The 24,462-nt window shown below is 42.1% G+C and overlaps 1 protein-coding gene and 2 long non-coding RNA genes across 3 annotated transcripts in view; 1 reads left to right on the plus strand and 2 right to left on the minus strand.

Moving 5' to 3' along the window:
• Window positions 1–5,282, plus strand: part of LOC135385897 (uncharacterized) — a 109,480-nt gene extending 104,198 nt beyond the window's left edge. The window contains exon 3 of the long non-coding RNA XR_010420528.1: window positions 5,090–5,282. This is a non-coding gene — a long non-coding RNA (uncharacterized LOC135385897). The remainder of the gene's footprint in view (window positions 1–5,089) is intronic.
• LOC135385896 (uncharacterized) overlaps window positions 1–24,462 on the minus strand; it is a 341,034-nt gene that overhangs the window by 123,416 nt on the left and 193,156 nt on the right. The window lies entirely within an intron of this gene.
• On the minus strand, window positions 8,833–10,275 carry LOC135383922 (uncharacterized). The gene is made up of 3 exons (XR_010420151.1): window positions 10,021–10,275; window positions 9,456–9,546; window positions 8,833–9,033 (listed from the first exon to the last, which is right to left on the minus strand). It is a non-coding gene; the product is annotated as an uncharacterized LOC135383922 (long non-coding RNA).

Genomic DNA, 24,462 nt, shown 5'->3' on the forward strand with positions numbered 1-24,462 from the left:
CAATGTTCCACGGTGACGGCGCCACCTGTGGAGGCCGCAGTGCGAGCTAGCAAGTACATATGCAAAGGGAAAAAGGGTTACCGTGGAACATTGACGTCTCGCCGAGACGCACTGTTAGTGCCGACCCAAGACCGTGTCACTTCCCTACGCCGGGCTGACGAGTCCCAAGTAGGACGAAACAGCTGTACTCGGCTGGGAGTGCACGATCAAATTGTAAACATATATGCTCAACGTGCAGCTACAGAGCCTCGGCTATTTTCCCTTTGTATATGTACTTGCTAGCTCGCACTGCGGCCTCCACAGGTGGCGCCGTCACCGTGGAACATTGACGTCTCGCCGAGACGCACTGTTAGTGCCGACCCAAGACCGTGTCACTTCCCTACGCCGGGCTGACGAGTCCCAAGTAGGACGAAACAGCTGTACTCGGCTGGGAGTGCACGATCAAATTGTAAACATATATGCTCAACGTGCAGCTACAGAGCCTCGGCTATTTTCCCTTTGTATATGTACTTGCTAGCTCGCACTGCGGCCTCCACAGGTGGCGCCGTCACCGTGGAACATTGACGTCTCGCCGAGACGCACTGTTAGTGCCGACCCAAGACCGTGTCACTTCCCTACGCCGGGCTGACGAGTCCCAAGTAGGACGAAACAGCTGTACTCGGCTGGGAGTGCACGGTCAAACTGTAAACATATATATATATATATATACATATATATAAGTGAAAAAAAAATAGCATAGGCTTTTGGCTGCACGTTGAACATATGTTTATAAGTCCCAAACGTCGCCACACCAGCATTGGACAGCTGTTTCGGCCTTATTGGGCCTTCATCAGCAATGCGTAGGTGGGCGACGTTTGAGCGAGTGGCGTCGGAAGGTCATGTGATGTCCTCCCGTCAGGGTGAGAAAGTCACCTCTGAAAGTCCAGTGCGAAGCCAGTAGAGTATTAAGTGAAAAAAAAAAAAAAATAGCATAGGCTCTTTGGCTGCACGTTTATAAGTCCCAAACGTCGCCACACCAGCATTGGACAGCTGTTTCGGCCTTATTGGGCCTTCATCAGCAATGCGTAGGTGGGCGACGTTTGAGCGAGTGGCGTCGGAAGGTCACGTGGAACGTGATGTCCTCCCGTCAGGGTGAGAAACTCACCACTGAAAGCCCAGTGCGAAGTCAGTAAAGTATTAAGTGGAAAAAAAAAATAGCATAGGCTCTTTGGCTGCACGTTGAACATATGTTTATAAGTCCCAAACGTCGCCACACCAGCATTGGACAGCTGTTTCGGCCTCATTGGGCCTTCATCAGCAATGCGTAGGTGGGCGACGTTTGAGCGAGTGGCGTCGGAAGGTCACGTGGAACATGATGTCCTCCCGTCAGGGTGAGAAAAGCCGAAACAGCTGTCCAATGCTGGTGTGGCGACGTTTGGGACTTATAAACATATGTTCAACGTGCAGCCAAAGAGCCTGTGCTATTTTTTTTTCCACTTAATACTTTACTGGCTTCGCACTGGGCTTTCAGAGGTGAGTTTCTCACCCTGACGGGAGGACATCACGTGCCACGTGACCTTCCGACGCCACTCGCTCAAACGTCGCCCACCTACGCATTGCTGATGAAGGCCCAATAAGGCCGTAACAGCTGTCCAATGCTGGTGTGGCGACGTTTGGGACTTATAAACATATATATATATATATATATATATATATATATATATATATATATATATGTGTGTGTGTATATATATATGGCTGGGAGTGCACGATCAAATTGTAAACATATGCTCAACGCGCAGCTACAGAGCTTCGGCTATTTTTTACTTTTTATATGTACTTGCTGGCTTGCACTGCGGCCTCCACAGGTGGCGTCGTCACCGTGGAACATTGACGTCTCGCCGAGACGCACTGTTGTGCCGACCCAAGATCGTGTCACTTCCCTACGCCAGGCTGAAGAGCTTCAAGTAGAGCGAAACAGCTGTCCTTGGCTGGGAGTGCAGGATCAAATTGTAAACATATGCTCAACGTGCAGCTACAGAGGTTCGGCTATTTTTTTACTTTTTATATGTACTTGCTGGCTTGCACTGCGGCCTCCACAGGTGGCGTCGTCATCGTGGAATATTGACGTCGCGCCGAGACGCACTGTTGTGCCGACCCAAGATCGTGTCACTTCCCTACGCCAGACTGAAGAGCTCCAAGTAGAGCGAAACAGCTGTCCTTGGCTGGGAGTGCACGATCAAATTGTAAACATATGCTCAACGTGCAGCTACAGAGCTTCGGCTATTTTTTAGTTTATGTATATATATATATACAGCTCCCAAAAATACAGCTCCCACTCCCCACAAATTGTCAGCAGTAGCACTGAGGCGTTCTTTAAACTCAGAAAAATCGCGGATAAAGTTGCACGCTACACCTCCCATTGTGATACTTTGGCTACTTATCATGAAAACGACAGGGTTCCGCTTGGACTAGAAATCTACAAAACATCAACCTTCCCCCTGAACCATGAACGCAACGTGCAATCGCTCTCCATTCTTAACAAAGCATCTTTAGATCTAACTAAAATTCTAATTTCTCACTGCCAAGATACTATCCAGTCTCTATCCGAAGACGCCGACGCCATTAACAGCACTACCCCGTTGTCACATTCTCATAGATCAGAGTTAGACAAATTCCTCTAAAAGAAAAACATCCACCTGAAGCTCCGAAAGCAAAAGAAATTATTTAGAGACAAAATCGAGTGCCCTCCAACTCATAATACTTCCACAGATTCGGCACCCCCTAATCCCGAAGCCCGTTGCAATACTTCACAACTACGTCCAGATACCCCGTTAGACAGCAACAGCCAGTTTGCCCCCGATATCCCCACACTATAACCAAATGTAGCGTAGTGAACCTTTCTTCTCGTGACCTTACACCCGCGGAAATCTCTCTCCTGGAGAAGGGATTATCGTTTTGTCCCAATAACAGTAAAATCGATGAATATCAGCTACATCTGGATCTTGACAACTTTGCGCGGCGACTAGGCCTTACGGAATACTTCTACGACAAACCGCAATCAAATCTAAATCCTTTCCGTATAAAATCCGATTTTACTCCCAACCCGAACCGAGATAAAAGTCTTGATATGTATATCAAAGCTGTTCAGAAAGATATTCTCAGTACTTATGCAAACTCAACCAATCGGAAATTCCGGCACAATCTTACGAAAGCAGAACAGCAAAGCTTGTCCGCGCTAGAAAGCAACGAAGGTATCATCATCAAACAGGCTGATAAAGGAGGTGCCATAGTCGTAATGGATAAGCTTATGTGGCGGAAGGACTCCGTCAACTTAATTGTGCAGACTTTTACAAACCTCGAATCCGACCCCACCAATGAAATTGCCGCAGATATATGTAAAACACTAAAACGGTTAAAGGCCACTAAGATAATTGGTGATGCGCTGTACGAATACTTACTTCCTAAAGACCCTAAACCAGGCCGATTTTACATGCTCTCTAAGATACATAAACCAGGCAATCCCGGAAGACCAATTGTGTCCAGTAACGGTTCCGCTACAGAAAATATATCGTCCTTCGTCGATCACGTTCTTAAATCTATCCCCCCTAAATTACCTTCCTACGTCAAAGATACCAACCATTTCCTTCAAACTGTATCGCAAGTAACCGTTCCCTCAAGCTGTCTCTTGGCAACGTTAGACGTCACGTCCCTTTACACTAATATTCCCCACGCAGACGGTATAGCAGCGGCCGTTTCAGCATACAAAAATCAACCTGAGCAGCCGTATGATCCGACTGTCCTCACCGAACTGCTAACACTTATTTTGACCTCCAATAACTTTGAATTTGATAACAAGCATTATCTGCAAGTTAACGGGACAGCTATGGGCACGAGAATGGCCCCCAACTATGCAAATATCTTCATGGCATCCCTGGAGGAAACATTCCTCGAATATTCCGTATTGAACCCACTTGTGTACAAGAGATTTTTAGATGATATTTTTATCATATGGCCTCATTCTCAAAGCGACCTTCTCACGTTCATCAACCGGTTCAACCAAATTCACCCTAGCATTCAATTTACCTCCCACTACTCCGCCTCCACTGTTACCTTCTTGGATGTGGAAGTAAAGTTACAAAACGGCGGTATCTCAACCAACTTATACCGGAAGCCTATAGATGCTCATCAGTACTTATCGTTCCGCAGTTGCCATCCAAGACATACTAAGTTAGCCATACCTTATAGTCAGGCATTGCGCTACCGCAGAATATGCACTAACGATGCCGAACTAGACGACCATCTCCAACGACTAGAACAGACCTTCACTGACCGTGAATACCCGGACAAACTTGTGAAAGACGCTATAACCAGAGCAAGATCCACAGATCGCCAACAATTGCTCCAAAGATCTCCTCGAGCCAATGGAAATTCTGCAGTAAATCTCACTGTCACATTCAATGGCAGCGTTCCTAACATTAGCCGGATACTCAACCGCCACTACACAATTCTTTCACAATCTGATCGGATGAAGGAAATATTCTCACAGCCACCGCGCGTAAGTTATCGCCTGGCGCGGAACATCCAAGACAGACTAGTAAATGCCAAAATTAACAAACTTCCAGAAAATAACATTGGTTGCCACCCTTGTAATGCAAGCAGATGCCAAATTTGTAAATCAATGCAAGCCGCTAACTCTGCAGAAAGTACCACTTCTAATTATCGGGTCAACATTAACGGCGACTTTAACTGTAATTCTTCCAATGTTGTCTGTCTTCTTCAATGCAATGAATGCAACGCCCAATATATCGGACATACAGCTACGTCATTTAGAACGCGATTCAATAACCACAAATCTGACGTCGCGAAGAAACCTAATCTGCCAGTGTCGCGCCATTTCAGTAAACCAGGACACTCAATCACCAATATATCTATTTTCATCCTGCAGTCAGGCTTTCCTTCCCAGTGGCTCAGGGATCGAACTGCGCGAATCTTATCTCATTCATAAATTCCAGTGTCAGATAAACGAAGATCCAGGAATCCTTTCTACTATTCGCAACCTGCATTCCTAATCCAGCACAATACATACGCTCTTTTGTCTCTTTTTCAGGCTCACGGGTATTTCCTCAAGGTCCTGCTGCACAGACCCGGTCATTCCTCTTTCACTTAGTCACCAACCTGTGTTAGTCATGACAAAAGCGCATGCGCTGCTCTCTTTCCCTTGTACATAACCCTCTCCCATATATATAGCTTGTTATTTTCACCAAACCCCAGCCCCGTCGAAGGCAGCGCTGACTGCCGAAACGTCGACCCCTATCCCTACATGTGTTAATAAACTCCCCTTTGTGTTTTGCTGTAAGCTCTTTGTCGTCTTCTGATTTTTCCTGCTTATTTCATTCTCGTGGTCAACCGCCCTCCTAAGCTTCTAATATATATATATATATATATATATGTATATATTCAAACTCAAACTTAACAATTTCTTGAAGTCCAAAGTGTCAGAACCATGAAAAATACCGTAGTGATGTTCATTGGTAAAAATGCACACCGGCACTACAACATTAAAAACAACTAAAAGCTTGACGTTTCGGGAACAATACTGCTCCCATCATCAGAAACAAATGTCTTGGCTGATTTGCTTACTTATCTATAAGGTGTGCATTTTTACCAATAAACATGACACCCCCCGGCCTTTGGACTACATTCAAGACTGTAGTGATACAAGTATATAAAACCACAATACAAGATGCAATTACATCTCACCACACACATCATCTCATCATCATTCATGTAGTTGTTGTTGCAATTACATAAGTGTGGTTCTGGAAATAAAACATGTAGTTTACGTAACCTGGATATGAAATATAAATAAGTGGAAACCGTTTCGTGGACAAAGCTTACTGGAAAGAACTCGGATCTCGCAGGCGACGCCGCGGGCAAGGAAAAGAAGCGACAAGGGACCATCGATCCATCGCGTTCCCCGCGCTCAAAGATAAAGCTAGTAGCATGAAATATGCAAGCGCGCTCAATCCTGGGACGCGCCGTGAAAAGGGTCTCCTCCTCTCCCCGTCGGGGCGATCCACGGCCCATTAGAAGCAAACAGTGATTCGTAGTTGGCTAGGATGCGCGAAGACAGCGAAAAACATGAGAGAAAGCATGGGAGATTTGAGCGTTGTTGATGATTCTGCTAGCGCCATGTGTCATAGTAAAGCTACCGTCTGCTATCTTTCATGCTTGAACAGAAAAGCGTTGCGTTCTTTCCGAAACAGCTATCTCAACGCGTTCACGTCTTTAGGCGTGAACATGAACATCTCGCTTGTACATAGAGCTACGGATGGATACTGTCCTACGTCTTATATGTAAGCAGACAAAATACGCATGAAGCAACTCGACGACAAGGACAAATGACACAACAGCCTGTCCTGCGGGCGATAACCTCCCCCCAGCAAAAAAAAAAAAAAAAAAAAAGAATACATTCGGTGATCCACCGATGGAGTATACTATCTGCAGTCGTGCCTCAAGGAGGGAAGAATTTGTCAGCCGTCAGCTCCGCTTCAACGACGGGTGCACTCCGTAGCTGCTATTCAGAATGGACCAGCAAGCCCCCCCCCCCCTCCCCCGCCCATGTTCCACCTGCAACGTTGAGGCAGGCATTCGACACCTTCTTCTCGACTGCCGCTGTTTGAAGACCTTCTGCGACATGCTCAAGTCTCGCATAACCAGCATCGGATACTCCAACATCTCTCTTGCAACATTACTTGGCACACGCAGCGGTGGCATAACTGCAGCGCTTCTGAACTACATGCGGGATAACGGTCTCCTGAGCAGCCTGTGACATCGTGGGTGGGACGGCGGAAGAGCTCTGACCCCACATCGCTTGACTCTGACTAGGGAACTTGACCATCCACTGAGGAATTATTTACCGAGGAATAGCGAGCCGTCCTTTCTGACTGACTTTTCCTGCTAAATAAATAGATCTCCCCCTGCCTGAGCTACGCACTTCGACAAAGAAACCGCCTCCCTCAAAGCGAGGGTCTGAATCCGCCCCTGGCTCTGTGACTGCAGCTCCTGAGTTTGACTCGGAGTTTACTTCCTTACTCAATGGTTACGCAAATGGCAAGTGGTCAGTAGGTTGCTACTTCCGCATCGTCGAGTTTCCCGTTGGTTCCTCAAGAAGCTTGCTGAGATAGACGCAAAGGAAGGTTTCCATGCAGATCTTTGCGCTGAGCTAGAGAAGCACATTTCAGAAGGGAAAGGTTCTGCGCACACGTCGGAACCAGTAGAGCATGACGGCGCGGGAACACTGAAGAAACAAGAAAAGAACCACTAAAGAACTAATAAGAAAATGAAACAAAGAAAACGCTCAACGCCCACTCGGAAATGACATTTTTCCTTTCTTAATTATATTATTGCTTGTTTTCACACTTCATTTTACTACCGACCGCTTGCACATATGAATATTGCCCAATGTTGAATTTCATATCCAGCAAAAAACACTAAAAAGAGAAACGCCGTTCCACAAATCACCCAAACTAGCATAACAACAACAACAACAACGATGATGAATAGGAAGTTTCATCGCCCAAACTGGCATAGGTTTCCGAATCACTTCGAAGAACTTCGTTAACAGGTGTGACACAAGCCAGTCCTTATCAGCTCCCAATAGAGATTCCTTCTCCCGGAGCCTGAAAGGCAATACCTGCACCTGCTACACAAAGACCCTTTAATTTCAGGCTGCGCTAGTAAAAGGATCCCGGAGTCTCGCTATACTTTCTGGAGGGTACGTGACTGTGTGGTCTCAAGCTTTAGGAACGTTGTATATTGCCTGAGGCACCAACCTTTCTGCGTTCGTACTGCTTCAAGAATCTTCACCCGTTTCCAATCTGGTAGCCATGGCAAGTGCTTTCAAACAGGATACGAGAATAAGACCCGCTTTTCAGAGTACGGGAACAACCCGAAACCGTTCGCTCTATCTGGGCTACAGAAAATTGAGAATGAGGACGTTTGATGAAACAGAAACACGTGGAAGCATACCGCAACAAGGACGAGGCATCGATGACAACATGCCGAAATAACAGTTTTATAATCCGTCACGAAACTCGGAGTTTGAAGTGTTTTTGAAAGCTGATATTAAAGGACCTCTAAAGGGGTCGGTGTTTGTGGGTCTCATAGGCTACTGGAAGCAGGTATATTCTGTACTCAATGCTCATTATTTCGAATACACTCGCAATGCAACGCAGGAAGAACTACAAGTGCGCGCTATTTCGCGATGCGCGCTGATTGTGAGGTGTGCGTAAAGAGGAGTTTTCCGTCAAAATGACGAATGGATACGTCGTAATGACGAAATGTCCTATCTGCCAATGAAGATAACGTATGGATTTTTTTTTCAAGAATTGTCTCACTAGAAGCCAATTTTTTTTTTGTCTGGAATAGCATCGTGGAACGTACAATACAAAAGATTTAAGAACAATCTTTCCGGAACAGCACCGCAAGCAGTACTGCTCGATTGTATCTCATTACGGCCGAAGTCTCATTACGGCCGATGTCTCAATACGGCCGAAAGTCTCAATACGGCCGATAATCCTTTAATCCCCAAGTGTCTTATTACGGCCAAAGTCTCAATACGGCCGAAGGCAGTCTCATTACGGCCGAAGATGTCTCATAACGGCCAAATGTCAAAATGTGTATTGTAACCTGCATTGATATGCAATGTCGCAGCCAGGTATGGATATATATTCAGCAGGGTATAAGCCATGCACTGTGCCCTTATCATATTTATATACACATATTGCGAGACAAACGGTACGTTATCATACCACAGCACAATGCAACATATTGTGTAATGTGTACTCCCACAAGGTAGTGTAGGCTGTGAAGCAGGCTACTATGTGGAGTTAGCTACTTGTAGAGAGCTAGATGAATATTGGCTTTGTTGTGACGCTTTTGGAGCCATCCTACAGTCATTGGCCATGACAGAGCACCTATCTCAGTCGATGTCAGTTTATTTCCATTCGCCTTACAATGATACAATTCTTGCTTCTGGAATGAGTAAACCTGCAAGAAGCGATGAGCAACCATGAATAGGCTAGAATATTAAAAACAACAACAACAAGCATTTGTCTCTACATGGCTCGTTTTAATGTGCACAAGCTGCACACGTGTTGATACGTGTCTGCTATTTCATACAAGGTTAACATAAATATTCATTTAGACAAAAGAATGACAAGCCTTAAAAATGTGACTTCCTGGTAAACACAGAGCATGACCATGATATGAATATAGGTTCAGTAGTTCATTCCCTTAATGGAAACATGTGAATATCAAATAGTAATACATTACAATTCATGAAATGATGCATGCATAACTTTCCATTTCTGGTTTCTTTTTTATAAAAGTAGTGCACGAATTAACATTCGTGCACTACTACAAAATTTCTCACTTCACAACAGAACCTTATGATGAACTTAACAGCTCACCTCTTCGCCAGGACTCCCTGGGCAGCAACATCCTATTAGCCATGTTGTTGTTTTTCTTTTTCGGAATCCTTCGTGCAGCCACATACCATGCCTGGAATGGAAAACCAGCTATAAATAACAATGTATTTGAATGACTTCCTCTTGAAGTATTTATTCTAATCAGATATGCTTTGTGCCTACTATGGTGCGCGAAGGCACATAAGTACAACATTTGCAGACGTTCGACGTAAGCAGTTCTTGGAGATCAATTCAAGTACGCCGACTTGCGCTTTTATTTTTGAAGAAATACGACGACAAATTTTAACAAATGAAATATGGCTCACAATGATACTAGTAAATGCTGCTGTACGGTGATGCATTATCGGTATCTTATCGTCTTCGAATAAATTTGTTGTTCCTAAACGCGCAACCAACTAGAAACTGCGCAAACCTACGAACGGATACCGAGTTACATCTATTACAGGCACTTCAGCTGTTTTGATTAATTTAAATTACTCTTATGAGAATCCAACTATGTGTGGACAGCACACTACTAAGACAGGCAATCTACGAAAGCATTACTCACCAGAATTCCTGCTTGACTTGGTCTTGGTCAACACTGCGCGATATACGTTGGGGCTGTGGCGATTCATTCAACTCGATTTTTACCGGAACAACAGGCGCTGCTCGAAAGACAACGACGGAAAATAGAGAGCCGCTATAAAGTCCGCTAATTTGCACATTACAGCACTACAAAGCGATATATGAACAAGTCGTAAACAGCAACCGCTCGCTCACACACACAAGAAACGAGGTACCCAACGTTGCTAGACACCATCCGAACTCCGAAGTGAGAGTAGCAAAACAACAAGATATCAAAACACGAAAGGAAGAGTATTGATCCCCCCTCCTTCTATAGCATGCAAAACGTGATTTGCGCTGAGATGAACATATATGTTCATGACGCGAGTAATTTTCACTTTTCACTGATCCAAAGGAGGTCACGTGGGATTGCTCGACGCTTGCGAAATTGCGAAATCAACAATGAAAATGGCGAAACGGAACTTGTGAATCGTGCATTTGCTCTTCATGGTAGCTGCCAAAAAATCGAATCAAACTTATGGGACACTGGATTACAGGTATGTTGGCATCTTTTTCATTCCTGCATATCATTACACTATACGTGAATACATGGTGTCATGTCTCACGATGCTGGGGAAGTAGTTGCATGGGGAAGTGTGCATGGTTCTAGACTTTTAATTCTTGATCGCGTAATCGAAATATCGGCACCTCTCGCATTGTGGCTTGCATGTGACCAACCAAGTGCTGTTCCCTTACTAGCGCTTCCTACAAACGACAAAACGAAACATGTGGGAATGTATATTTTTGATTACTCATATGTAACAAGAAAATGTATCGTTTTCAGGTTGCTGCCACTACTCCATGTGCCCGCAATTGTCTTGCGTGTATGATTACACTAACGGCGTCGCCCACCACGGCGGAAGTGTTTTGCGTACACGCGTTTCAGCATGAGGCCTGCAGGTAACATCTGATGTTTACCCTTCGGATATTCTCAATTTACATATTGTCGCTTAGAGGAATTCCGAATGCCCAGAGTGACACACACTTTTAACATTGTGACATCAGTGCAGTGGCATAAGCTCTAATGTAGTGCCCCACGAAAATGAACAAGGGGTAGTGGTTTATCCAGAATCCCAAGCACGAGAAGGGTGTTGGAAAAAATTGTTGGAATAGTTACGTCATTACAGCTTAACATATCATTACAGACGTATCTGAAGCTGAAATCGCAAGGGCACCCCCTGTAGGGGGTGCACAGGCAAAAAAGTTAGGGGGGGTCTTGATAAACCACTGACGAGTAGGACTCCTCCACCCCATGTCAAGCCTCATAAAACACCTCCTGAAATAGTTTCCTGGCTATGCAGCTGCATTATTATGACGTAATTGTCATTGTTGTCCATAATTCTTGAATATGTTTTGAATATATGAAAAAAAAAAGTCTGCTTGACAGCATATGCCTTATAGTCATCATCAAACAAGAGCATATGTCATTTTGTTCAGTGGCTTATGTACTTTTTTGTAAATTTCAGGTGGACGTAAATTGTAGAAGGCAGCTAGTGGGGGAGAAGATCATGGTCATAGGTCATGTGACTCCTGGAGCTCCCAGTGGGCTCCCTTGTGGAGTACTTTTCAGAACACACACACATACAGTTTGCTCACAGAACCAACGAGTAGGATGTTGCTTGAATACTGAGAGAAAATGGCGTAACACATACAAATATCGTGTGACACATATGACAATAAAAACATTTTTCACAAGGGATGCATGAGACACTGTCGCAATATTGTGTGCATGAACCATTGTGTGTGACACAAGCCGTGGGGGCACACCGCCTCGGACACATTTTGGGAAGCATAAAACACAGTATATACAGAGCTACTATGGTGGATGCTTCTTTTTTCTTTTTGGCCGTTATGAGACATCTTCGGCCGTAATGAGACTACCTTCGGCCGTATTGAGACTTTGGCCGTAACGAGACACTTGGGGATTAAAGGATTTTCGGCCGTAATGAGACTTTCGGCCGTAATGAGACTTCGGCCGTAATGAGACTCGGGCCGTAATGAGATGTTACCGTACTGCTCCTACGACCCTTTTATCGGCCGCGCATTCAAGGACACGGCCCACCCGGGGGCGGACCGCGTTATCGAGGGGCCCTTCTCCGGTATATAAAGGACTGGCTCCCCTTTGCCTCCCTCCACCGCTGACGCGGATTTGAAGGGAGACCAGAAGGGAGAGATTTTAGGAAAAATCTTCCCGGAAACAACACCGCAAGCCTAACCGTCCCAGCACTGCTCTAGCTTCTGTTGCGCACGCATCTACAATCTGATTCATACCATACTGGTATGGTGAGCTAGAGTGACGGGTGTGTCAGTCGGCAAGTTTTTCAGGTACCCAAAAATGAAGGATGCTCTAGGGACGCTGAAGTCCGCGATAGGACCGCGCTCTGGCGGATTTGCCTAAGTCACGTGATGTTCCATTCCTCTTTGTCCGAGAGCGCTGGCGCGCTATGTGAATGCATAGAATGTGATACGCACAAACGAGAATACGAGGCACTCGTCTCTTCGTTATCAAGTTAGGGGAACCAAAGCATGTACACGCCCATGCCGCTTTACTAATAACTGATAAGGTGACGAACGAACATCTACATCATAGCACATGTTACCACATCGAGGTGTTCAGGTGCCTGCCATTAGGCACACTCGTCTGCCATTGTCACGTGACGGCCTCGATGTCACTGTCCCCTAATAGGCAACCACAAATGCAAGCAGAAAGGGCAGCTGCCACTGAAGAAAGCTTCGACGTCAAAAATGTTTTATTACTTACACGAAGACAGAGCCGGAGACTTAGCTTTCGCCTGTAGTTCGTGGCGAATCCGCATGGTTCGCTGCGAGCGACGACTCGAGCTATCCTTCATTTGAAGTACTCCCCCCCTTCACACACACACACACATTTAATAGGCCGATAAGCACACCCGTCATCATAGCTCACCATAATACTGTTCCGCTTGCAGTTGGTAGGGCTTCTCGCGGTGAATGTGTAGCCTCCGTTTCGTAAAGTTTCGTTTTTCGAGTGTTGGCTATAATTTTTATGTGTTTGATTACGTTGATGCGATGATTCTGTTCCTGCTTCGTTGTATAGCGGTATAAGCGAAAGCTTCCGTTACAGAACATGCGTACGATATGAGTCCCGGCGAGGTGTATCCCTACGCGTCACAGAAAAGTGGGAGCTCCCCTCGTACCGTGTTGATTGGACAACGAAGTGCGGGAATGGGCAGTTCCCGCAATATGTTTCCTTTGGCAATTGAATGCGCAGGGGGTGCGTACCCTTGACGTTTTGCGCCGATTCGAAGGAAGGAAAGAGGAACCTCCAAATTGGCACCTTTATTCACGTTTTAATTACAAACGGCGCAACGGTGAATGTCGTTCCTTTTACATTGTTGTTACGATAACGAAATCTTTCCTATCGCGAAGAGAAATTTTTGCACTTTAGTGCCCCTCTAATACCGCATTTTTGATATACCAATGTATTTGACCTTCTACGGCGGCACGACGCTTAATACAAGATCGATTACCTTGTGTTAGCTCGTTTTAAACTTTAAAGCTTCAGAAACATTCGCGGCAACATTAATTCAAAGCCTGTAATTAATTTCAGGTGGGCGCGCCCGTCCGTAAAACATTGTCTTCCTATTACCATGACAACATCGTCGAGGTGCGACCACCACATTTATTTTACTCATCACTCTTTCGGTGTCGATTTTGTTTCCTGATGTGGGTGATTATTTAAAATTAATAACTTCTCTCCTGACCTAATTTCTTTTTACTTGAAAGCCATTGGATCTATTTATTCTTCTCGCGTTGTATACGGGCCTGATACGGACAGAACGCGCATATGCCCATATGCCCGGTAGTTCTTTATTCCGCTTTCTGTTTTCACATTTCTATGAGAGTTTCAGTTCGTCGTCTTCCATATAATCAATAGAGGCCATCTTACATAATTGGACGCAAAAAGAAAAAAAAAAGGATTTATATAATAAAGTATAATTAGGCAGAAAATTAATGAGCAAAAATAATCAGGAGGATTCACAATATTTGAGCTTCCAACTAACCTGAAAGGCAGAGCCTGGCTTAGGATTCTGGTAAGCTTTTCTGCACTACGCAACCACCAGTGGAATGCGCATTAGGGTTCGCGAGTGGGTTCGTCTGTGTGACGGCAGTTATCACTGCGATTCTTTAATAGAAATATGCAAATGGCTGTTCTGAGGCCTTCTGTGTTGCGTTCGTCCTTCTATGCTTTACTGCTTCCTCACCATGTGTTGTGTATCCTTGCCACAACAAGGGCCAGCAGAACATCAGCATGGTGCACCCTTAAAACAGATAGGTGGCGGTGGTGGTGGTAGAAATGCTTGCTGTAGTCGGCCACGCTTAGGCGGGCAACGTCACGACTATCGCAGGTGGGGGTGGGGGGGATCGTGCGACCTTGGCCGACTTCACAGAACTTCGTCGCATAACTCGCTGCTGCAAACAATAATCCCGAATGACATCGGTTTCCTCGCCAGGCTTTTTGAAAGCGGAAAGCGTGCGCCTTTTTCTGACACTTATGCAGTTATGTTAAATGTCGCAAAAAGACGGACGCACCACGATTTGCACAAATCAGAATCGATAACGCTATTATAGCGGGCAACGGTTGGCCATCAATGTGTAATGTGTTATTTGTTCAATGTGGAAGACTCCAATGCTGACACGAAAGGACTTGATAGAGCTGTAGACCACATGATGCGAGTAGACACAAGACATAAGGGTGACACGAGAACGAGGAAGAAAGACGACGAGGGTTCACGCACAATATAGGGACGACGCACTCCAGCTTTCAGAGTGCCATTAGCCCATATGTTACATTACATACTATGTGTAGCTAGTACCACTATCTATATGTAACATACCTCGCCAGGAGGAAGGCTAACAGTGCAAAATATGCCAATCATTCTTGCCAAATGTACATTGAATATGAAATGAAATCATTAATCCTAGTAAATGACTGTAAATCTGTGTGAAGGTAATGATGCTTAAACATCCGGGTTCTTCGTATCACGAATGGAGTGCAAACCATTATGGCAGCCGATTCCAAGCTTTTATTATTTTCAGGTACTAGCTTAGGGTGCGCTGTAAAATAAATATTTTAGTAGGCAACATATTACAGGAAAAAAGTGCCGAGAGATTACCTTGGAATCAGTAAAAAGTTGGAATTCTCCAAAGCAGAGATGTGGCTATGAAGTCTATTTAAGAAGCTGGAACATGCATAAACAACAACAACTTTATTGTAAGATGATGAATGGAGAGTTTCATCGCCAGAGGCGATACTCTACCCCATTGCTGGTGGTGATGCGGGGAATGAACATATATGACTATTGTTAGGTTGAGACTGGGATTTAATGCGTTGAAGGCTCGTCAAGGAACGAATCCGCGAGGAAAGCGGGCGCAGATCAAGGTGACGAATATGATGACGATGAAGATGCAGATGATCGAGGCTATTTCCACCGCACAATATGTTAATGATGTTTTGGAGTTAAATGGAGCGAAAGCATCCAACATATCAATACATGTTGTTCAATTGAGACTATTGCCGATACAAATAAACTTGTCTAGCTTGTGAACAAGCTCAGAGATGTAATGTTCGTCCTTTTCTACCACAATGTCCCCTTAGCTGTTCTGCTTAGCTGAGTAGGCACAGAAGGGGTATTATACATTTGCAGCTGCAGTTGTGTGTGGCGGGTTACCAGTAACCTCCTTTGCTTTTCGACATTGCTGCTTGAAAAATCGCAACAATTTAACTAGGAACACCCTGCACCGCGCCCAACAGCGAACAATACCGGCCAAACGGTATGCTAGAGGCAATGTTTGCACATGTTCCCACAAGAGGCGCTGAACGCCAAGGAGCGGAAGAGTCGCCTGTGAAGTGCATCGTCAAAAGCTCAAGTGTGAAGCTAGGATACTCGGACAAAAACGTGCGGCGTTCTAGTCAGCAGAGGCAGAGGACAGCAGTGTCGCCCAAGTTCATTCTGATGACTATTCGTAAGATGGTTCACAGACTCGGTAGATATCGAGTCCAGACGGAGAATACCGTGTGATACAGATCAGTAAATGACTAGTGACCGACAGCATGCACGTTGCATTAGGTACAAAAAGTGAACCCATCTGACGAACAAAACATAACTGATTCCTGTTCGAGGGGAATATTAACTGTTCCCTAAATTTAGCTGACTTCAAGTATTTCCTGGTTTCCCACATACGTGAGGAAAGCGAACAATCATTAAATTCGAAAAACGGCAGTAGTACTTAGTCATGCCGAGACTACGGGGTGGCGAAACTACGACATGGCCACCAGGGCAGCGACACCGTCGTTCGTGTATTTTTCCCCGCGCGGCGCGTGTGCGGAGTGTTGTCCGCGCGCTTATCGGCGGGGGGGAGGGTAGTGTGCGCGCTTACCCTCTCACATTTTTCAGCCTGGGCCGACTTCTTTCAACATTTTTGAGCCTTGGCAGACTTCGTTCGCATATTTTTTCCCGCGCCCGGGGGGCGGCGCTCAGGTGGAGGCTCTTACCGGTATGCGGAGCGTGGCCGGAGGGCTGCGTGCGCGCTTACCCGCTCACATTTTTCATCCTGGGCCGACTTCTTTCGTCATTTTTCAATCTGTGCCGAATTCAAACGCAATTTTTTGTCAGCTACAGCAGGTGTGCAGTAGACTGTTTACATGCAAAGGATAGCCATACACAAAAGTACAAATGAAAATATATTTATTAAAGTCATTTTGTGTCAGGAATTACGTTATGACTCCATGTGAAGGAGAAAAACCGGCAAAAAACCTGAAGCAGAAGAAACACAATACAATACATGTAACAAATATTATACTTAATACAGGTATGATGCAATAGCATTGAAGGGGTATCACACATCACACACAATATTTTTTATTAGTGGTAATCACGCGTTTTCAATTAAGCAGAAGGGATAGCAAATTTAATCAAAGAAGATATTTTTAATCAATATGATTACAGTCAAAATTACAAGTTTTGTTATAAAAAGTCTCACATTTTTCATCCTGGGCAGACTTCTTTCGTCATTTTTCCGCCTGGGGCGACTTCATTCGTATTTTTTACCAGCTACAACAGGTGTGCAGTAGGCTGTTTACATGCAAAAGATAGCCATACACAAAAGTACAAGTGAAAATATATTTATTAAAGCCATTAGTGCTGGGAATAGTAATGCCAATTGTGATGCTAATCAGGTGAAGGAGAAAAACTGAGCTGAAAACCTTCATGACCTGAAACAGAGGAAACAAAATGCAAGACAGTACATGTAAAGAATATACATATGTTATTCACTATACCTAGCCATCTAATTCTGAAAAGAAAACATAAAATCAACATTCATCACATTCCTTACTAGTTTAATATTCCAACATGACACAAATTTAATTAATCAGTATCACGAAGTGAATAGCGCAGACATAAGCAAATAATTAGAATCAACACAATCAACACATAGCATCAATACAGAACCAATCCTCTAACATGTAGGGAAACAATAGCTACACAATACCATATCAAAACGAGAAACAGTCACCACATTTAATCCAAGAAGATATTCTTAATCAATACGATTACAGTCAAAATTTCAAGTTCTATTATAAAAATTCTGAGACGTGAGAACCTGATAGATGTAAGTAATTTCGAGCACACTAGCTAAGTTTAATATTCCAACATGACACCAATAATCAGTTTCTTATGAAGTGAATAGCGCAGACATAAGGAAATAATTTGAATCAACACGATCAATACATAGCATTAATATAGAACCAATCCTCCAAAATGTAGGGAAGTAATAGCTACACAATGCCATATCAAAACGAGAAACGGTCACCACATTTAATCAAAAAAGATATTCTTAATCAATATGAATACAAACAAAATTACAAATTCTATTATAAAATGTCTAATATTCCTGTACGTGAGAACCATCAGTTCAATAGAGGGAAGTTCCGATGGTTGTATGTGAACAGCAGAGGACCTGGAAGACCATGGGACACAAATGACACGAACACAAAATGAAATAAGATCTATAACACTGCATTGGTTAATCAAAACAACAAAGGAGGAGAATAATCTAACATTTTAACTACCATAAAATCATCCTCGTGACTTAATCTAGTCGAATCCCATACAATTTTCATTCTAAGAGACACTACAAACCTTACTTTGTTTTATGAATCCAACACAGAAAATATATTAAAAATGAACTTCACCGCATAGCGCGCTCCTAGTCAACAACCAGCTCTAATAATATCTGCCCTGATTTGTTGAAGACGGGAGGCGTACGCCTGTTTTGTCACAGTTATGAACATTTTCGAGCGCAATAGGGAAGATTATTCCAACATTACACAATTAATCAATTTCTTATTAAGTAAAGAGCATAGTCATACGGAAATAATGAGAAAGAAAAGATCAACAGCTAATAGAGAGCCAACACAATGCACAATCCAACATGCAAACAACAGACACATGCAGGAAAATAATTGAAAAAGAATCTATCAAAACGAGAAACATGCACGGATGAATAGCAGAGAAACACTTTGAACAGCACAACATCCACACGTAAACAATAGCACACACGCAAGGAAATAATGAGAAACACGATCAACAGCTAATAGAGAACCAAAACCCATCACATAAACAAGAGGTACACAAAGGATAAATAATTGAAAAAGAATCTTTCAAAACGAGAAACATGCACGGATGAATAGCAGAGAAACACTCTAAACTGCGCATCTGCCAACGTGTAAACAAGAGACAGGAAAATATCATTGAAACAAGATCAACAGCTAATAGAGAACCAAACAAATGCACCAAAGCAAACAAGTGGTACAGAAAAGAAAAGAATTGAAAAACAATCTATCAAAACGATGAACATGTACGGATGAATACCAGAGAAACGCTTTGTACGATGCATCTTCCAGCATGTAAACAACGCACAGGAAAATAATAGTGAAACAAAGTATCAAACATTAATACATTGAGATGGAAATAATATATCTTTTGAACTATCATAAAATCAACCTTGCGACCTAACAATATAGAATTTTCATCCTACTCGGGCACTATAAACATTACCTTGACAGAGGTATCCAAACACGCAGCACAGCTAAGCTCTCCACTGTACAACCAGACTGGAGCCCGGCGGGGTCACTCTCTCCCTCTATACAGCCCAAAGCGAAGAATCCGCACATCCTTGGCAATCTCTGGAGTGGGGAAACCCTCTCTCTTTTTCACATTCTTTCCTCCAAAAGGAAATATTCTTAGGACCGGTGTACAGAGGCGAAATTTTTTATTGATCGCAAATAGACATTGGAATTATTCGATTCTCAAGAACACAATAAGAATTCTATCAAAAAACAATAGCACGCAAAAAATCTAAGAATAGACTTTTATGTCAGTGCAAACTGGTTTTAGAGAAACATTATCTAAGCAAACGAGAAATATTATCGCGCAAACAATACTCAACCAAAACAAGAAACGATGCATTTTAATGTATTTCAAATCTGACACAACTATTATGCATACATTATTCTCAACTCACAAAATATCGATCGAGTGAATATCTGAAGCAAAAAGAGAAAGTCAAATTTATTCAATGATAGAAGCAATACTCATTCGAAAACGAGAATAAAATTTAATTACATCGTTTTATGATAACTTTGCAATAGTAATTTCTACACGCAGAAGCCACAAACAACTCATCTGAAATGCAAATTAATGTAAAAGTTTGCTACAGTGAAAATCAATGCACACAACTTAAAAATACATTCCCAACTAGTAGAATATTTTTATTAATATCAATCGACTGATCATCTGAAACAAAGTCAAAAGCAGTAATTAATTTAGGCAAACATTTTTCGTAACCACGCAGCGCAAATATACATCACAGAAACACGTCTTTTTCATTCGGGGCCTACTAGTGGAAACGAAGTGAGAGCGGGAAGCTAAATTCCCGTACACTTTCGTTAAGGTTACGCCCGCAGGGAGTAGGGGAATCCAACAATAGTCTTGGTATACAATGTATAGTTGAAAGCCATAAACTGACTCGAGAGTCTCTAGCGCTGTCTTGTATGTAGAATCATTGAAAGCACACGTTTTTTCCTTACACATCACATCTTTTTGTAAATTGAATTTCATAATTCTAACGTCAGGTGGAACATTCTAAACCTGATAACATAATAAATTTTTAATAAATAAAATTAGCACCGATATGACTTAATTAAGTGTCGAGGCACACTACAAATCAGAACAGACAATTGCTATACATTGAAGAGATGGACGGATTTTGTACTCGTTACCATAGGTCATGGGAGGACCTGATAAAAAGCTGCTTCGAAAAGGAGGAGCCTCGAAACGATTCAATTATCGCTGCATTTCAATACGTCCTAGACATGGTCGTATTCGGAGATATGGTGCAAATTATGGAATTCAAGATGCGAGAACTTGTATGCCGAATCTACAATAGTTATAAAAATATTTGCACGTCAACATCGGAAGGACCATTGGGATTGATGGTGGAATTTTCGAGGTTTGCTAATGAAGAATTGAAATACACTAGACCAAACGTAATTGTAATCATTGCAATGGGCATTGCATTAATCAAGAAAGCAACCAGATCAAATTATCATATACAAGCAGTCTATATCGCACGATTCATTACGGATTTGTTGAAATTACACCTAACGGTTGAAATGGAAAGTACATAAAAAATCGTATCACGTGATATATTCCAACCTAGAACCTCTACACATTTATTTTATTTTACAAGTCAAGGATGTCGAATGAACAGAAGTTCAATATTGTCGTGCAAGGTCTGATGTATCATCACTTATTGAAACTCAGCAAGCATATCAATTGTGGTGGACCACCGGACGATTTTCATGTAATACTCCCTTGTACGCCATTCAAGAATCTTCATACAAAGAAAGGAAACATCAATAAGAGACTGTCCAAGTTCATCGCAACAAAGTGCAAGTTGTTGAAACAATACAAACACGGCGACATCATATCACCTGCGTTAATCAACGCTGGATTCAAGCGCCCAATAATCAGAATAAACTACTTGATGTCTTCGGAATTCATCGATCAAGACAACAAACGGAAACTTCAGAGTTTGGAATAGAATTGTAATTTATCGAAATAAACAAGTGTAATACTGAAATAATAAATGTATTCTTTATCATCATTGTAATGTATTCTACACATCGCAACAAAAACAACTTATGATTAGATTGAAGATTGCTAAGGAGACACTATGTACAAGGATCTTCGCATGGAATCAGCGCTGTAAATCAAAGAGATTTTACACGATCAAACTCTATACAACACCAACACCCGAAGGAAAGAATTGTAGAAGAATCGCTAATTGAAATTTAGAGGTATGTTACATCAATCTTTGTTTACAAAGAGGATCACTAATATTTTGCGAAAGCTTATTTTATGAATTAAATTGCACAGTGTATATATTTTCTCAGACGATTGGACAGTTGTCAATACTATATTGAAAGGAATCTATTATCAAATGACGCGTAGTCTACAATTATAATCATCGTAACATGCGCACACAGTTCCAATAAGATTTTGGGAGAATCGAATCACACAACAGTCATCAGAAATGTTTAACCAATGAAGATGAGCACTATGCATAAGATATGTAATTATAATAAATAAATATTCCTTTTGCAAACTTAACCAAAGCAGCACATATAAACGTAGCTCCAATTCACAGAATGTACCCGAGGTTCTACATTAGCCATACTGAAAAACTATGAGTCTGTTCATTATGTCACGGCATATGAGGCACTACAAATGGGAAGGGCGTACTTTAATTTTAGAAGATTTTAGCTCATAATGAGACAAAACGCAAACTCCAACACCAAAGGTTTTTGTTTAAATTTTCAAAGTCAAAACTGTCCACTCTTTCTTACAATTTTTTAATATATAGATTAAAAAGCTCTCTATATAGTCACACATTGTATACAAGATATTTGTTTGTACATTAATTGCTAAAATTTATCAGATCACATTCCGGAACAGTGGTGACTATTAGTAAGTGTTTAATTAAAATTTGAACTGCTGCCACAATTTACGAACTGAGTTGTAGAAAGTGTAATTTCACAGCTTTAGCTGGCTCACTTTGATACGCGAAGGTTTTAAGAACTCTTTCACGATGACAAAGAACTTAATCGAGTGTATTGATATTTTCTATATACTCTATAACGTAATGTGAATTCTCCATGACGCGGATAGTAAAAGTTACGAATATTTTTGAACGAAATTTACTTAAAACTCGAAGAAATGGTCATCCGCGTCGTCGAACCCGTTTCCGGAAGAAAGCAACACGCTCGCGTGGGGTGCCACGTTAACGCATCGGGCGCCGAATCGCTCCGGGAAACGCTGCCCGGCGTGTTGCCGAAACGCATCGACGACTCGGATGACCATTTCTTCTAGTTTTAAGTAAATTTCGTTCGAAAATTATTCCTAACTTTTACTATCCGCGTCATGGAGAATTCACATTACGTTATAGAATATCTAGAAAATATCAATACACTCGATTAAATTCTTTGTCATCGTGAAAGAGTTCTTAAAACCTTCGCGTATCAAAATGAGCCAGCTAAAGCTGTGAAATTACACTTTCTACAACTCAGTTCGTAAATTGTGGCAGCAGTTCAAATTTTAATTAAACACTTACTGATAGTCACCACTGCTCCGGAATGTGATCTGATAAATTTTAGCAATTAATGTACAAACAAATATCTTGTATACAATGTGTGACTATATAGACAGCTTTTTTAATCTATATATTAAAAAATTGTAAGAAAGAGTGGACAGTTTTGACTTTGAAAATTTAAACAAAAACCTTTGGTGTTGGAGTTTGCGTTTTGTCTCATTATGAGCTAAAATCTTCTAAAATTAAAGTACGCCCTTCCCATTTGTAGTGCCTCATATGCCGTGACATAATGAACAGACTCATAGTTTTTCAGTATGGCTAATGTAGAACCTCGGGTACATTCTGTGAATTGGAGCTACGTTTATATGTGCTGCTTTGGTTAAGTTTGCAAAAGGAATATTTATTTATTATAATTACATATCTTATGCATAGTGCTCATCTTCATTGGTTAAACATTTCTGATGACTGTTGTGTGATTCGATTCTCCCAAAATCTTATTGGAACTGTGTGCGCATGTTACGATGATTATAATTGTAGACTACGCGTCATTTGATAATAGATTCCTTTCAATATAGTATTGACAACTGTCCAATCGTCTGAGAAAATATATACACTGTGCAATTTAATTCATAAAATAAGCTTTCGCAAAATATTAGTGATCCTCTTTGTAAACAAAGATTGATGTAACATACCTCTAAATTTCAATTAGCGATTCTTCTACAATTCTTTCCTTCGGGTGTTGGTGTTGTATAGAGTTTGATCGTGTAAAATCTCTTTGATTTACAGCGCTGATTCCATGCGAAGATCCTTGTACATAGTGTCTCCTTAGCAATCTTCAATCTAATCATAAGTTGTTTTTGTTGCGATGTGTAGAATACATTACAATGATGATAAAGAATACATTTATTATTTCAGTATTACACTTGTTTATTTCGATAAATTACAATTCTATTCCAAACTCTGAAGTTTCCGTTTGTTGTCTTGATCGATGAATTCCGAAGACATCAAGTAGTTTATTCTGATTATTGGGCGCTTGAATCCAGCGTTGATTAACGCAGGTGATATGATGTCGCCGTGTTTGTATTGTTTCAACAACTTGCACTTTGTTGCGATGAACTTGGACAGTCTCTTATTGATGTTTCCTTTCTTTGTATGAAGATTCTTGAATGGCGTACAAGGGAGTATTACATGAAAATCGTCCGGTGGTCCACCACAATTGATATGCTTGCTGAGTTTCAATAAGTGATGATACATCAGACCTTGCACGACAATATTGAACTTCTGTTCATTCGACATCCTTGACTTGTAAAATAAAATAAATGTGTAGAGGTTCTAGGTTGGAATATATCACGTGATACGATTTTTTATGTACTTTCCATTTCAACCGTTAGGTGTAATTTCAACAAATCCGTAATGAATCGTGCGATATAGACTGCTTGTATATGATAATTTGATCTGGTTGCTTTCTTGATTAATGCAATGCCCATTGCAATGATTACAATTACGTTTGGTCTAGTGTATTTCAATTCTTCATTAGCAAACCTCGAAAATTCCACCATCAATCCCAATGGTCCTTCCGATGTTGACGTGCAAATATTTTTATAACTATTGTAGATTCGGCATACAAGTTCTCGCATCTTGAATTCCATAATTTGCACCATATCTCCGAATACGACCATGTCTAGGACGT

The sequence above is a fragment of the Ornithodoros turicata genome, chromosome 2 (assembly GCF_037126465.1).
Source record: "Ornithodoros turicata isolate Travis chromosome 2, ASM3712646v1, whole genome shotgun sequence".
NCBI lineage: Eukaryota > Metazoa > Arthropoda > Arachnida > Ixodida > Argasidae > Ornithodoros > Ornithodoros turicata.